A 16,906-nucleotide genomic window follows, 5' to 3' on the forward strand; every position below is an offset into this window, starting at 1 on the left:
TTCAAATTTATACCATCCTCCAAACAGATAATGCCACCTAAGAAAGTAAAGATGAAGGAATGACACTGTATATCCAGCTAGCAAGCTATATGACATTTACTAAATTGTTTGCAACACCCAATATATTAAATGTTCTTTTGATCAATAATTAACACCAATTCCATAACACAGGTCTAGCGCTTTAAAATGTTATGGTTCTTGATTAACTCACAACCAGATAAGGGGGAAAATCTGGATCCAGAATATATTAAAGAATTATTTAAACCTTCTAAAAATGACATACAATTCTTGGAGCTGGGGAGAGGTATCAGAGGTTAAAAGCACCAGCACCTTTTTTAGAAGACCAGGATTTAATTCCCAGCACCCATATGGTGGCTCAAAAGCACCTATAACTCCAGTCCCTGGAGTTCTGATGCCCCCTTCTGGACCCTTCAGGCACTGCATGCACATGGCACACAGAAATAAACCCAAGGAAAACACCCACACGCATAAAATAAATAACACACCAATGCAACTTTAAATGACATGCTGCACTTGAAATATAATAAAAACATTTTTGATAGCTATAGTATATTTTCTGTGCTCTGAGTAAACCTTAGAACCGGCATGGCAAAGAAACATTTCTGTTCCCACTTTTTTCTGTCCAGAATCAAGATGGCGGTCAGCCACCTTGTGCAGCTGTTTCTCGGGCAAGAACACCACACTTCCACTCCCCTGTCCTGGAACACACGCCACGGCTGCCCCATGGCGCCTTCCCTCGATGTATTAATTTCTCCGGTACACACTTTCTCCCAAAGGTGTCCTAACTCCTCTCTTGTAGTGGTTCTCATGTCACCCCACCATCTGTCACTTTCTCCTTTGCTTCTTGAAATCATTCTCAGAGCCCCTCCCCTTCCTATTTTTTGTTGTAATGTCCCTTCCTCCCCGCTCCTTTCAATAGAATGTCTGTTTTCCCCACTATGATTTATTTTTATTTTTTAAAGATTTATTTATTTATTTATTTATTTATTTATTTATTATACAACATTCTGCCTCCGTGTATGCCCAAATGCCAGAAGATGGCACCAGATCTCATTACAGATGGTTGTGAGCCACCATATGGTTGCTGGGAATTGAACTCAGGACCTCTGGAAGAGTAGCCAGTGCTCTTAACCACTGAGCCATCTCTCCAGCTCCCCCACCATGATTTAAATGCCAGATGGTCACACGGAAGACGTGTTCCCACCACAGGAGCACACATCTCAAATCATGGGAAAGCAAAATAACTATAAAACTGCCAACCAAACCTCAGTGAGGCTTGCCAAAGCGGCACCCGTGGACCCCAAGTTTAATCAAGTTAGCACCAGCAACAGAGAATGTTCTGGAACTTAACCTCCTTTTAAATAATTTCTACTGAAATGAGATAATTTGTAAACATAAGAACATAAGGCATGTCATCAGACACACCTTGATCTAACCTGATTTCTCATTTTTATTTTCCCCACTGTGTGCACACACTTGCTACATGGTATGAACGCAGTAACTGCTGTTCATTTTCCCACAGAATAAATGTCTCTAGTCTATGACCAGGGCAGTGCTCTTAGTATGAGCTCCTTAAAGAGAAGTGACTAACTTTAAGAGATGATATCCTTTTCCTCAAAATGACTTACTTAGTTTTTGTGTGCCTTAAAAACTGTATTTGAAGGTTTTAAGTAAAGCATACCTAAAATGTTAGCGAATTATTCTAATGATGAATAAAAAAATCATACCTGAGGACAGTTTTCAAAGCAGGTAAATCAGGTCTGTTGATGCCCCTCCGACCTCATATCAGGACTAGACTGAATATTTGTTACTTACGTAAATCTCAGGACTTAAGCTAAGGAGATTTTACTAGCGGAAACAGCTGACTAATACCTTCAAAAAAGCCCAGCTGTGCACCCCAAGTTTCTCCTACTCTCACTCCAAAGCGCCAGGCACCTGCCTGGTTGTTATGTGATAACACACAGCTTAGCAACCGAATAACATTCTGGGAAAATTGGAGTTCCAGAATCTTGCACCCTTGCTCTTGGGCCTCTAGTTACTAGAGCTTCATTAGCATAGCCCAGAACGTCTCTTCCTGATTTAGACATCTGCAAGAGGTGCTGTGGACCTAAGAAAAGAGAAAGAGAAGGGGGAAAGAAATGACAGCAACACTGCTCAGCGCATCTCACGGTTCTGTTTAATGGACTTACGCTATATGACACAGCAGTAGGGAGGCTAGGAAAGTCTCCCCATCATTGGAATAAAGAATCCTGGTGATATTCCGAGGGAAGAGGATGTCTTAAGGGATGGTGGGGAAAAGAGGAGGAAATGAGAAGGAGGAGAACTAGCTGAGGAACGAAAGGCTCAGAAGTGGGAGGAGGAGATGGTGGGAAGGGAGCAGTGGAAAACATACACAAAAACAAGGTTTGTATAAAAACCCTATGGTGAAATTTATTGCTTTGAGTGCATAATTTAAAATAAGTAAGGAGAGAAAATCAGATGGAGAAACTGGGCATGGTGACCCATGCCTCTCTAGTCCCAGCATTTGGGAGACTCACAGGGATTGCTGTGAGTTCAAAGCCAGCCTGGACTACCTATCTCAAAAACCAGACAGCGCAAACAGGTAGAATTCCCAGAATGCTAATAAGTTTATCAGTGGTGAGCATTTAAAGGCAAGAAGCACAGCTCTGTCTGATACCCCGTGTTCTTCAGGAGCTGGGCTTCCCTCTCTTTGCTGTTTACTAACTGGCAGTTTGCTCGCTCCCTCTCACCCCTCCCACCGGCTTCACCCTCCCACCTGCCCACCATCCTTTTAATGACATCAGCCATGAGGAAGTCTTCATAGAGCTGGCAACAGACTGTTGCAAGTCAGCCTCCAGAACCGAGAGCTGAACACACCTCTTTTCGAGGTAGTTGGTCTCTTACATTTTTTTTTTAACAGCAACAGGAAAATTATGCAGAAAATACATTAAGTACGTTTATGCACGCCACATAAACAACTCAGTCGTGGGGCATTCTCCAGAGAAGACTGATTGAGCACAGATTTAAGCCAAGAAAAGCTCTTTGCTAGTAAGCCGGCAGCTCCACCGGGTGTTTGGAAGTCCAGAGTTGTCCAGAGCCTTTCTCGGGGTGAGCTTTTAAGGACAAAACCCAACCCAAACCACCACAACAAAACAAAAACAAACAAACTGAGTTGACATGCTTTAGTTAACAAGAACAGTTAGCCAGAAGCAGAACTGCAGAAGCCAGGAGGCAAGGTTAGTACGTTTAGAGACTTTCCCGGAACTGTGGGCTTTGATGGATTAGGTCTTTGTTTTAGTTCTGGCAAATGGTGCCTCCTATGGGTTGAGTTTTCCAGCCTGAGCTCCGCTTTCATCATGGAGTCAGCTGTGCTAAGGTCTGGGGCCCACTAAGGTCTGGCACCTTACAACACCCATTACAACAGGAAAACAGATAAAAGTTGTGAATAGGGGTCTTACAGAAGCAAAGTCACGGAGATGCATAACACACAGGTCTTCATCGGTGAGTAGCAACGGGCAGCCTGAAACCATCTGAGAACACCAAGAATTCAGGAGTGTATGTAGACCTCGGGACTCACATCTACTATTGCTAGAACTGTAAATTGGTGCGGTCACTTCTAAATCCAACCTGACGCCTCAGCTCCAACATTAACACTCATGCGTAGTCATTTTTGGACGAAAATGGCATAGATCAAAAGTAGAGTGATTCTTCCCTGTCCCCAGTTTTGCAGGTAATTTAGGAAGGCCTGGATTACAGGAATCTTTTCATTTGATTTCTTTTTTTTTTTTTTCCTGTGTCTAGCAACCTTTATAATTGACTTAAAAAGTGGAGAGCGATTGAGGAAGATAGCCAACACTTACCTCTGGCCTCAACTCATGTGAGCACCCCTCCGTGTGCACGTGCTCCCTCTCCACCCGTGCACACACAGAAGTGCACACGCGCGCAGGGAGGAGATGTGTGACCAGAGAAAAGAAAGGAAAGGGGCCCTGCCATTCCCTGCTTATTAAAAACAGCACCGGCTTTCAAAGCTGTTGCCCATCTTAGCTTCATGGCTGTAACTGTCAAATGTACCGCTAGGTGGCGCCAAGGGCTGTAGTATGACAGACACCACTGTCTAAAACAGTGTACAGAGAAAAGGGTACTTTCGGAGGCCGATCTTGCTGTGACCATTCAGTTCCATAAATAATGCACCTCTCAGAGACGAAGGTGTCAACGAGGGGTTATGTACAGGCCTTGCATTAAGCCGCTGGGTCACCAGAGTTGATGGTGGACATTCGTGCACAGACGTTTGCATGGATGGCCTTTTCTTGGAATGTTCCTCCGCGCTCTTTGGCTCCCTCTTCATTGAGGTTGAGCTGAGAGTGTTCATATGCAGCGGTTCAGGATCAGCAGAGTGAACAATTACTTCCCACGAAAACGCTTTACAGACCTGGAAGTGCTAGAGAAATCTGAACTGACCATTGACTCACGTGATTACTCCTGAATGAGAACCCTGGGAAGGGTGATTCTCAGATCTGAGTATAACAAGGGGTCACTTAAGGGGTCACTTAGGGACTTTTTTTTTAAAAAAAAATAGGAAATTCTACAGATATATGGGTGGAATTCCCTCTCTGTGATAGTTCCATGTTTACTGAATGAGTGGATGGATGGATAGATAGATAGATAGATAGATAGATAGATAGATAGATAGATGATAGATAGATAGATAGATAGATGGATAGACAGATGGATAGATGGATGGATAGATAGATACATGGATAGACAGATGGATAGATGGATGGGTGGATAGATAGATAGATAGATAGATAGATAGATAGATAGATAGATAGATAGATGGATGGATAGATAGATAGATGATAGATAGATGGGTGGATAGATAGATGATAGATAGATAGATAGATAGATGATAGATAGATAGATAGATAGATAGATAGATAGATGGATAGATGAATAGATAGATAGATAGATAGATGGATAGATAGATAGATAGATAGATAGATAGATAGATAGATGATAGATAGATGGGTGGATAGATAGATAGCAGATGGATAGGTTAGGCCTGGGAAGTTAGTACTGGAAAGTTCATCCTAGGTTAGGCCGAGGCTCTAGTCACCAGCCTCTGCAAGCTCTGCCTCATGGGATTAAAATAACCATTCTCATTTCAAATATCCTGTTCCTGGCAGGAAAACAGCTTTCTGCCTGTCGTAAAGGACTTACTGAAGCCGGTCTGAACTGTGTGCTTAGGGATTATAGGCTGATGTACCTACCCAGTTGTCACTCTGCGCCAGCACAGTGTCCTCCTGAGCACCTTTCGCAAGCTCATCTTTTCCCCACTGGGTCCCTCAGGGAATCCCTTTCACAGAAGCTTAGAGAGAAACCACTCACTTGCTATGGTCAGCCAGAATCCAGCTCACACCTGTTAGACCGTGTGCCAGACTTCTTAGGACTAACTTCCCAGGATGCACATCCCTGGCCTAACCCAGTGCTAAGTTCCCAGGACTAACCCGGTACTCAGCCAGAATAACTTCCCAGGCCTAACCTAGGACTAACTTCCCAGTACTAACTCCCCAGGCCTAACCTAGGACTAACTTCCCAGAACTAATCCAGGACTAACTTCCCAGGCTTAACCTTACTGAAAGCATTATGTGGTTCATATAAGCGTATGGAGTTAGCAGCTCCCTCTCACCCCTGCCTTTATCTCTGGGTTTCCATTTCCCCTCGCCTAACCATGGTCTGAAAATGTTAATGAGGCGATTCCTACAATGAGCCAGTGAGTGGCTTCTCTGCCCTTTGCCTCCTGCCGGCTGCAGGGGGAGGTAAACCCACGCCAGAGTGGTTTCACACTTTCCCCACTAGCTGCCCAGGGAGGTAAACCCCTGCCAGAGAGGCTTCACACTTTCCTGCCAGCTGCTGAGTGAGGTAAACCCACACTAGAGTGGTTTCACACTTCCCCCCAGCTGCTGAGGGAGGTAAACCCCTGCCAGAGTGGCTTCACACTTTGCTGCCAACTGCTGAGGGAGGCAAACGCATGCCAGAGTGGCTTCACACTTCCCACTGCTTGTTTGATTTGCTGTCTGTTGAATACAGCTGCTTGAATTTGGTAAGAAAATTTTCTCAGGAAATGCTAACTTGAGGTCTTGGTAGGGCATCCTAGGCAAATTTAAACAAACAAAAGATGTCATAAAAAATGAACAAAGGAATAGTTTGCACTGTAGGCTATTCCCTGGTTAAAACCGTAAGGATTCAAGGCTGGTGCAGCAGAGAACATGTTTAGTGCCAACGCTTGGGATGGAGAGGCTGGAAGACTGAAAATGCAAGGTTAGAGATCCTGTCTTCAAACAAGACGTTAGACTTAACACTGGCTGATACACTCTAACTTAAGACTGCCCCTTAAACCGGGTTGTCTTTAGACTATATATAATGTGATAAACAGCATTTGGCCACATGCTTGAAAGGCTTTGTGAGTGTTGTCTGGGGTGTTCAGTCCCTAAATCTGTCATGGATACCTCTTGAAGAACTTCGACAGCCAAGTCTCTAATGATTCAGTGTGACTGTACTTCAGGGCACCTATGTATGGCCTTGGCCACCCACTCCTGACATTATAGGATGCCAGACACCTGCTTGCATGCTGTCTCCTGAAAAGTAAATCCTGAGGGCTTTATCTGGACTCTTTGGTACCCTCACATGGACACATTAGTGGGTCTTCTGCACTAAGGGTTCACGATGCTTGGCTTAGTTCTTGTTCAAGCATTGCCCTCTCACCTCTGCCTTTGTGAAGTACCCCAGAAATACCCTTGTGAATTTTTGAGGTTCTCCCCTTTCTTTCCTCAAGGCACATTCTCCTTTGTCCTGTTTCGACTTTCTTCTTCACTGAGTCACGTGTTTTCACACAGCATGCTTACAAAGACACCGATTGTTGAATTTAGGTCCAACCTTGATCAAATATGACTCCACCTTAATGTCTTACATAATGTCTTACATTATATGTACAAGATATTTTCCAGCAATATCCCAGTCTGGCGATTGGCTGCATATAAACTTGAAGGTTGACTTTATTGTACTCAGTATACCCCCTTTCTTTCTTTTGGTTTGGTTTTGAGAACTCTCTAGAAATCACTCAGTGCACAGGTGATGCTCAGTAACGGTAGCCGCCGCCTGCTGGGAAGTTTCCCGAGTCACCAGCCATAATAAAGCTAACATCTGTTGATCACTCACCACCTCTCAGAGGGTCTGCCAAATGTCTCCTAGGTTCTGTCTCTTCAGTTCTTCTCACAACGCTATGAACGATGTGCTATTACCTTCTTTTCATAGATGAAGAAAATGAGGCTCGCAGAAATCGGGCACTACATCAAAAATTACAGTATGTCTAAAAGTGGGGCAGAGTCCCGAGACCGCCCTCTGAAGCTACTGAGTATTCTCTGGATATAAGAGGAATCTCCTCCATTTGCAGATGAAAAAATCAATGTAGAGAGCAAGAAATCATTTCCCTGGTCTCACATCCGGTGAATCCGAAATGCAAACCCTGGTTTGATTTCATGTGAACCTAGATTCCTTTTGCGGCACCTTTTGGGTTGACTCAGCAGGGTCCCAGATGATGACGGAAATGAGGGCAAGAGGATGGTTGGCCCTTTGAAGGCACAGCAGCTCTCAGGAGGAGGAGGGGCAGGAGGAGGAAGAGGAGGAGGAGGAGGAGGAGGAGGAGGAGGAGGAGGAGGAGGAGGAGGAGGAGGAGGAACCACTGTGGAGAAAGGCATGCCCTTGTTTGCCCATGCTTGTAACCCCTGTCAGCCTGACTGGGCCTGGTTGTGCAGGACTCTTCACTGAGCAACTGTGAGAGAATGCACACGGTGAGCAGGATGACACCGGCTTCACACTTACGTTCCTTGTATGTGGGGTCTCCGGGCTTTTCACCAGGGGCTTTGTTCATTGATAGATGGAATTCGTCTTGGGGTTCAGAACACTTCTCTGTCCACAGCTCCTTCCCCTGGTCTTTCCATTTTGTTTTATTTTTTTATCCCCCCATTTTGCTTAGATATTTTTTTAAACATTTCAACAATCCACTCATGTCCCAGGTCCTTGAGGTAGCTTATCATTGCTTTTCAAGATTATGTATGAGGTTGTGTTTCAGTCTCCATCTTCAAGATAAATAATATTACTTGGCTTGTCAGGGTTTCAGATTAAATTAGATAAAGGTTTAATGAGCCAGTAAGCATTACATACAATTGGTTGAAGGAAAATTCACAAAGTCATAAGGAAAAATTTTCTGCTTGACTGAGGTTATTTCCAAACACATCACTTCAGATGTAAGAAAGTCCTCTCTCCTCTTCACACGCTGCAGAAATTTGGGCCTAACTCTGGCTTTCAAGAATTTCCTTGATATAAAATCTCCTATGCCATTTTCCCAGAAAGTATTGAAATGTCCCCAAAATCACCACAGATGAATGCCAAAATTAATATTTCCAAGACTAGGTCTCAACTGTGAAAATGAAGCCACCACCACCAAACCTAACCTCATCAGACCATACAGTGGCTTGCTTTTGTCTCGACCACCACCAAACCTAACCTCATCAGACCATACAGTGGCTTGCTTTTGTCTCGTTCATTCATTCTTCCATTTATTCCGTGTGTAGCTTTTGCTTGCCTGGAATCATGGTAAAACAGGCTAGCCTCAAACTTTAGGCCCTTCTGCCTTTGCCTCTCTAGGAGGTAGGTGAGCAGCACCATGCCAGGCATACTTCTAATGACAAAAGCAGATTTAACACAGCTTGGGCATAGTTAAACCGTGTTTATGTCTGAACTTGAAGGTTTTCTATTTTGAAATAATCCAGAACAGATCGCGGACTTGTCCTTAACTGGGCCTCTCGAATAGGATTACACTTCAGGTCCCAACTTGCCTCCAGCTCTCTCTCGTTAGGTAACAGCAGGTCCTGCTCTCAGTGAAAACTGTTGCGCCATTCACAGCAAACTTGGAGGTCACCTCCATCCTTTGGTAAGGTGACTACTTAAGTTAGAGGACTTTCCTAAACACAAAGTTGACGTCAGAAAAAGGGGTATGAGCTCTTTGGTAAAATAAAATTTTAGCAAATGGATAGTATAGCTTGCTGAGCGAAATGAAGATAGACCGGAAAGATGTGGTAACTCTGAGTCTTTGACTACTTAGGATTTTATTGAAGGTTAAGGTAAGATCAGGCCATCTCCACCTATCAGGGCCTGGGGGGAGATGGTTTAGGCAGCAAATCATTTGCCTTGCAAGCTTGACCTGAATATGGGAGTTTGTATTATCAGCACCCACATCAACACTTAGAGGGCAGGGTGGCTCCCAGAGTGCGGAAGGTAGAGATGGGAGAGCCCTGGAACCAGCTCACAGGTAGCCCACATATGAGCTCCACAGGGTTTGGCAAAAGTGGCCTCATCTCAACACGTAGCTGGAGAGTGATCATGGAAGACAGCCTCCACATGCGTGTGTACACGCATGTGCCCTGAAGAGAAAGAGCCCCTCACAGTGCAGTTCTCTTCCCATCTTTTCCTCGTAACCGGAGGTGTCCTACAAAGGCCCTCAGCCCATCTAACCCCTTCAAAGAGGGATGTTGGGGTACAAACAAGTCTTTTCTATTTTTCTCCGAGCTACTCTCCAGAAAATTCATTTCTCTTCTCATCATTTCTGTCTCCCAGCTTTTTGGCAGAGAGCTCACACGAGCCTTAGTCAGTGGTTACAACACTCTCAGACTGGAGCAGAATTGCTTCCGATGGTGATCACTTATGGCGGTGCACACTAGTTCTAACTGTGAGAACACAAAACCATCTCTCACATTACCTTCTTTCAGTTAAAAGCGAATTATGGAAAAATTTTCCAACTGATTCCATGAGAAATCTCGAAGCTGATAGGGCAAAACACATGAAGCCGCTGGGTAGACCAGCAAGAGCAGAAAGAGCTGACTCATGGTGACAGCAGAGTTCTTGCTCTTAGAAGGTCCAGAGAGCAATGGAGCTTGGATGAGATAAAACAAACGGTTCGATAGTGTTGTGGGGTTTGCGCATTTTATAAAGTATGGGGAAATCTGTGCTTCTCTTCCTCTCTGTCTCCATATTCACGGTCCTTGCAAACCGTTTCATATGTCAGCATATATTAGATATGATTATTTTTAAGGAGTTGGACCCTCAGGGACCTTCTGCTTTGTCTTCTGGGATATTTCAGGCTTCACGGGCATCCCCAAACCATCAGATGTGGCAGCTCTGGCGAAAGTCACAATGACCTCTGTAGGCGTAAGTCTGCATGGGAGCCGTCCTTGCTACCTTCATCATTTCTAGTAATCAATCCGTGTGCGGATAATAGTGACATCAGTCCTGCCTCCCCCAGTGTTGAAGGAGTTTAGCAGAGTCGCTGTATGTAGGGCAGAAGTTAGAATGGGTAGTTGTTTTCCTGTACGATTGTTTTTCTGAAAGGGCGTTGCAGTCTTCACATGACTTTGGTCACAAGAAGCCTCTAGCACCTCCAAGGTGTTAGGAATATTCCTAACGCGAACTCTCAATCAAGCCAAAGCACAACAAGTCAAATTAAAGAATATCCAGGTTTGATGAGATTGCTGTGCTCTCTGGTGGCCTCGAGGGGAACTGGGAAGCTGCAAATGTGACCACGAGGGGGAGCCCACGAAGGCACTTTCAGGGGAGCAGTTTAAATAGACTGGGGGAGTGGTCAAGGTTTGGTAGGCACAGGGGTGGGGCCTCCAAAGATGGAGGCCAGAGACGGGGACTTACACAGGGCCCTTGGATTATTGTGTATAGCAAACGATAAATAATAAAGGGCTAAAGTCATGTTGGCATGTGAAGCTTTCCTGTAGAGAGACATAGAGATTAGATTTGGGACCTTAGTATGAGGAAATACTTTACCCACAAAACAACTTTCCAAAACATTCAATAAATTTGCCTTTGTACAATTGTTCGGGGTTCAATTTATCAGAGGCTGGACCTTTCTGCTACCACACAAGCCTTAAAATTTCATTTTGGAGTGACCTCTTTCTTCGATCAACCCACAGCAACACAGAACACCCTGACACCCCAAAGTGCAGGACTTTGCTCTGAGCTGTTACTTGCAAGAATGACAATTACTTGAAAATTATCTTGAGTTGAGGACTGAAAATTTCTTCTCTATTTCAAGAGAAAGCCCATCTCAAAGGTTCACACACCTTTCTGTGTCCATGATTCAGAAAGCAAATGAAGTACTTCCCTTTTCTTCTAGAAGTCAAAAGAACCTCTTCTAAAGCAAAGACTTGTCTACGTAAAACAGGTTAAAACAGAAGTGGGCGCTTTAATGAGGGGTGTCGACTGCTGTCACCCCTGCTCGCCATCCACCATATAATTGCGGCCCTAGGTACTGCAGGAAGGGACTCTAGATAGAAACAGAACCTCTACAGGGAAGACATCAATACGCTGGGCTCCTATTTTATTGAGATGAGCCCCGAGGAGCATCAGAAACAGTTGTAAAGAGAGGACACATCATGAACTTGCCTCCCCAGGGCTACCAATGTCTGTTTTCCTGGGCCGTATCTCCTGCCTTTGGGTTCTTAGTGGGCTACTTTCTTTGTTTTTCAGGTGTATTAATTGACCCCCATTTTTCTCTGCAAGGAGGAGCTTCTAGGCTCAGTCTCTGAAATAATGAGTAGATCTAGGTAACTAGAAGCTATTTAACCAGACACAGAGAAACATTTACCACCACCTATGCCCACCCCCATGGATGTGTGCATGTATATTTAAGGAACAAAAACAACTTTGATTTATTTTTCTCCTCAATTCTTGATCTCCTCAGATTGCAGTTCTCATCAAGCAACAGTTAGTTGGCAAATGAGGCGTTTACTCAAAGCAGATGTGACACCCCTTTCTTGCTTTGAAAGAAAAATCCTTTTCTTCAGTAGGGCGTGCATGTAAAAGCAAAGATGTTGGACCTGTCAAGCGTGATCTCCACAGCAGCCCTGAGAGCTGGGATCCAACACCTAGCAGAGGATAAGCCTCCCACATCAGAGCAGGGATGGGATGCTTCCAAAGCCCCGCCCCTGGTGTGCCTCATCCCCACGGGGCCTGCCACAGCTGAAGAGGGTAGGGGAGGATGAGTTTCAGCTTGCAACTGGTTGCTTACAGCTTGTGTTTTTGTCATCGGACTGAGAAAATGTGAGAAACAAAGTGTAGAAGAAAACCCCACCCTCAAGGTTTGGTGTTTGATAAGGTGGATCAGAATCCGGCAGTGTTCACTGTGATTCTGGGTGACTAGGCAGTCCTGCGCCCTTCAGTAACTACAGTGCCACAGCTCTTTCTGCTTTGAAGACGGACTCAACAGGACATTGCTTTCCATTTCCATGTTCCTGCAACGGCTTCCCCCTCTCGGAACCCTAGAAATAAGACTGTTTTCATTTCGTGTGCCGCTACACGTCTATCTCACTGACACCTCTCAAGAAGCCCCGGATGGAAGCGTTTGCTTCTCTTTGTGTTTCCTAAGTACATAGTGTGTCCCCTTACTGGCCACCACTGGAGTGGATGTTAACTAGCTCTTCTGACTTCAAAGCTCCTTCTCTATTCCTGATGTCCCTAAGGGACAGGTGACCAGAGCGTTGGATGAGTTAATGGAAAGAAAAGGAACGGTGTCCTGCAAAACAAGAGCCAGTGACCCCATGCTAACACGGCCCAGTAGAGCTCATCCTTCAGGCGAGGCAGCTTGAAAACAGTGGCGATCAACTGGTTTCCGTGTGCCTGGGGCTCTCCTGGTCAGGGCATGGACAGTTCTGCATTCTGGAACCTTCCTGCTGCTGGGCAATCTGATGGGTAATCAACTCGTGTGAGGATCACAATTTTCTCCTTTCGTTCTGTTCTCAGTAGCAATTCTCTATTCAGAGGGGTCTTAGTGCCCAAACTTCTGGAAAATCCTGGAGGATTCTAGAACCTTGCAGCTAAGTGATGTAAGCACATTTTCTCTGAAGTAATTATATCTCAAATATTTAAAAATCTGAGCACTAAATCAGAATAATAATCGCTCTGACTAGAATCAGGTTAATCACAGACATTGCTCCTGGCTATGAGTGAAACAACGCCAGGAGTCGGGTGTCCCCACACCGAATCCTCAGGACGCTTGGGCATCGTAGCTACTGTCTCTCCCACTCACACATGCGCTACATGAGGTCACACAAGTGAGAAGCTAGGCCCTGAACCAAGGACCCTGAGTCCCAAACCTTTACTCTTATAGCAGCCTGGATTACACAGGTCCTTCAAGATAAGCCCTTTTCATGACCGACCCTCATTAACTCTGGGATGGGACCAAACTCCATCTACTTAAACACTGTGCTTTGCTTACTGATCTGCATATGTTGAACCTTCCTTTCATCCCTCAGTGACACCAGCTTGTTCATGATGAATGGCATTTTCAATGTATTCTTAAATTCAGTCTGCAATCATTTTATTAAAGATCTTTGCATCTGCCTCCATCAGGGAAATTGATCCATATTGTTTTTGTTGTTATTACACCCTTAGCTGATATTGGTATCAGGATAGCAGCCTTCATAGGATGGGTTTGGTGTGTGGTTTTTGATTTTATGGAATTGTTTGAGAAAGACTTCTGTCAGCTCTTTTTTCCAAGGGTGGTGGAATTCAACATGGAATCCTCCTGCCCTAAGTGTTTTCTTATTGGAAGAATGTTATTATTTCAATATTTTTGCTCATTACAGATCTGTTTAAATTGTTCATATCTACTCAGTGTAAATTGTACAGGTCAAATGTGTCTCTGAACTTATTCATTTCTTCTAGACTTTCCAGCTTTTTGAATTTAGGCTTCCCAAGTAATTTTCCAAGATCCTCTCATGTCGGTTGTAATGTCTCTCTTTTCATTTCATTAAATTGTTCTTCTCTTTCATTTAGCGAGTTTGGCTAAGGGCTATTTGGTCTTTGTCTTTTTAAAGATTCAAAGTTTTATTTAATCCATTGTTTCTATTGTCGCTTTAGTTTCTATTTCATTGATTTGTCTGCTTCCTCTGGGTTTGACTTGTGCTTGCTCTCTAATGCTTGAGGTGAATCATTAGTTTAATTATTCAAGATTTTTTCTTGTGCACATTCTCAGTTCTAAACTTTTTTTTTATTAATTGGTTTTCATTTGTTTTACATACCAACCACAACTTCCCCTGCCTCCTCTTCTCACATTCTCTTTCCCCTCCTACCACCTATGCTCCCCCATCTACTGCTCCTCCATGCTGAAAGGGTGAGACCTCCCATGGGAGTCAACAAAACATGGCATATCAAGTTGAGGCAGGACCAAGCTCCACTCTTTCTGCATCAAGGTTAGGCACGGCATCCAAGCATGGGGAACGGGTTCCCACAAGTCAGCTCAAGTGCCAGGGACAGGGACAGGTCCTGATCCCACTGCTAGGTGCCCCACAAAAAGACCAAGCTACACAGCTGTCACCCACGTGCAGAGGGCTCATACAATCTGTCCACCCTCTATTCAACAGAGTTTTCGGATCTTGGCCCAGTGCTTGGCTGTGAATCTCTGTATCTGCTTCCATCAGTTACTGAATGAAGACTTTCTGATGACAATTAGGGTAGTCACCGAATTGACCATAGGAGAAGGTCAGTTCAGGCTCCCTCTCCACTATTGCTAGGAATCTTAGCTGGGGTCATCCTGTGGATTCCTGGAGTTTCCCAGGCACCAGGTTTCTCCCTAATCACCATAATGGCTCCTTTATCAAGATATCTCATTCATTGCTCTACCTCTTCATCCCTCCCCCAATTCAACCATCTGGATCCCTCATGTTCCTGATTCCCATGCCCTCTCCCCACTCCACCCCTGTTTACCCAGGAGATCTCATCTATTTCCACCTTCCCAGGAAAATTCTTGTGTCCCTCTTTGAATCATCATTGTTATCTAGCTTCTCTGGGACTGTGGATTGTAGCTTGATTATCCTTTACTTTGCAGCTATCATTCACTTATGAATGAATACATTCCATGTTTGTCTTTTGGGGTCTGGGGTTATCTCACTCAGGATGATTTTTTTTTCTAGTTCCATCCATTTGCCTGCAAATTTAATGATGTCATTATTAATTATTATTTTACCACTGAGTTAAATTCCATTTTGTATAAGCTACCACATATTCTTTATCCATTCTTCAGTTGAGGAACATCTAGGCTGTTTCCAGGTTCCAACTACTATGAATAATGCTGCTATGAACGTAGCTGAGCAAGTGTCCTTTTGGTATGATTTAGCATCGTTTGGCTATATGCCTAAGATTGGTATAGCTAGTTCTCAAGGTTAATTGATTTCCAGTTTTCTGAGAAACCGCCATACTGATTCCCAAAGTGGCTGTAGCAGTTTGCATTCCTGCCATCAGTGGGGGAGTGTTCCCCTTACACTAGGGTCTTTCCAACATAGGCTGTCATTAGTGTTTTTGACCTTAGTCATTCTGACATCTTCAGCAAATGGTGCTGGCATAACTGGATACCCTTATATATAGAAGAATGCAAATAGATCCATACCTATTGCTCTGCACAAAACTCAAGTCCAAGTGGATCAAAAACCTCAGCATAAATCCAGTTACACTGAACCTGACAGAAGAGAAAGTGGGAAGTAGCTTTGAACACATTGGCACAGGAAACCATTTTCTGAATATAACTCCAGTAGCACAGATATCGAGATTGACAATTAATAAATGGCATTTCCTGAAAGTGAGAAGCTTCTGTAAGGCAGTGGACAAAACAGCAGCTTACAGAATGGGAAAAGGTCTTCACCAACCCCACGTCTGACTGAGGGCTGATCTCCAAAATATACAAAGAACTCAAACTAGGCATCAAATACCAAATAATCCAATTAAAAAATAGGGTACAGATCTAAACAGAAAATTCTCAACAGAAGAAACTGAAATGGCCGAAAGACATTTTAAGGAATTGCTCAACATTATTAGCCATCAGGGAAATGCAAATCAAAGACTCTGAGATACCATCTTAAGCTCACTTCTTAAGCTTAACCCTCAAGATGGCACCTGGCCACTGCTCTCTAAGATGCTGGGTGTGGCAAAGGGGAATCACTCTGCACAGGCGCCCAGCAAGCAGGAGTCATTGCCTGGACAGAGTCTCCTACCGGATTCAGGCCTGTGGCAACTGCTGGGCTATCCCCTGGGTAGGACCATCAGTCACTTTTTAGTCGTTTTTCTTTTGAATGAGGAATCTGTCCATCAGAGAGCCATGTTTTAGCCATGTGCTGCACATTCCTTTGCAGTGTTCTGCTAGTTCCCGACATTTTTGTTTCCTGGTACAGTCTTTGGGCTAGCCAGAGCTCGCCTGTCTCTGTCTGTTTGCAATGCATTCTGTCCTTTGCTATTTGACTCTTCTCGTTCATTGCACTGCACGGAGGAAGTGTCTAACCTGATGTCTCACCCTGGAAAGCGCAAGCCGTGCTCTTTAAGTCTAATTTTTAATATAATGTTCTTATTTATTCTTTGAGAATTTCACACATGCATGCAATGTATTTTGACTCTATTCATCCCCCTGTTCCTTCCCTTCACTTCCTGGATTCCACCCCTGCCCCCACCCCAGCACAATCATTTTTATTGGGTACTTTCCAACTTTCTGATTTTGATAGTTTTTAGCCAATCAATTTCGGGTGAAATGGAGTGGAAGCATAAAAACTTATTTAACTATCAAACATCGCCTGGTATATTAACTTGAGAATATTTCACGTTCCAGACGAATATGTTATGTAGCTTGGCAAAACCCTTAAGGGGGTTATCAACTGAGCATCTTTGCCTTCGTGCAGGGAACCACCCTTGTTTCTTTTCTGCTGCCTTTGTGTAGGCACCACCCGTGTTAGTACTCTTCTGCCTTTGTTCAGAAGTAAACAAGCTTTTGTGGCTGAGCTGG

This window comes from Chionomys nivalis, chromosome 18 (genome assembly GCF_950005125.1).
Source record: "Chionomys nivalis chromosome 18, mChiNiv1.1, whole genome shotgun sequence".
Taxonomy (NCBI): Eukaryota; Metazoa; Chordata; class Mammalia; order Rodentia; family Cricetidae; genus Chionomys; species Chionomys nivalis.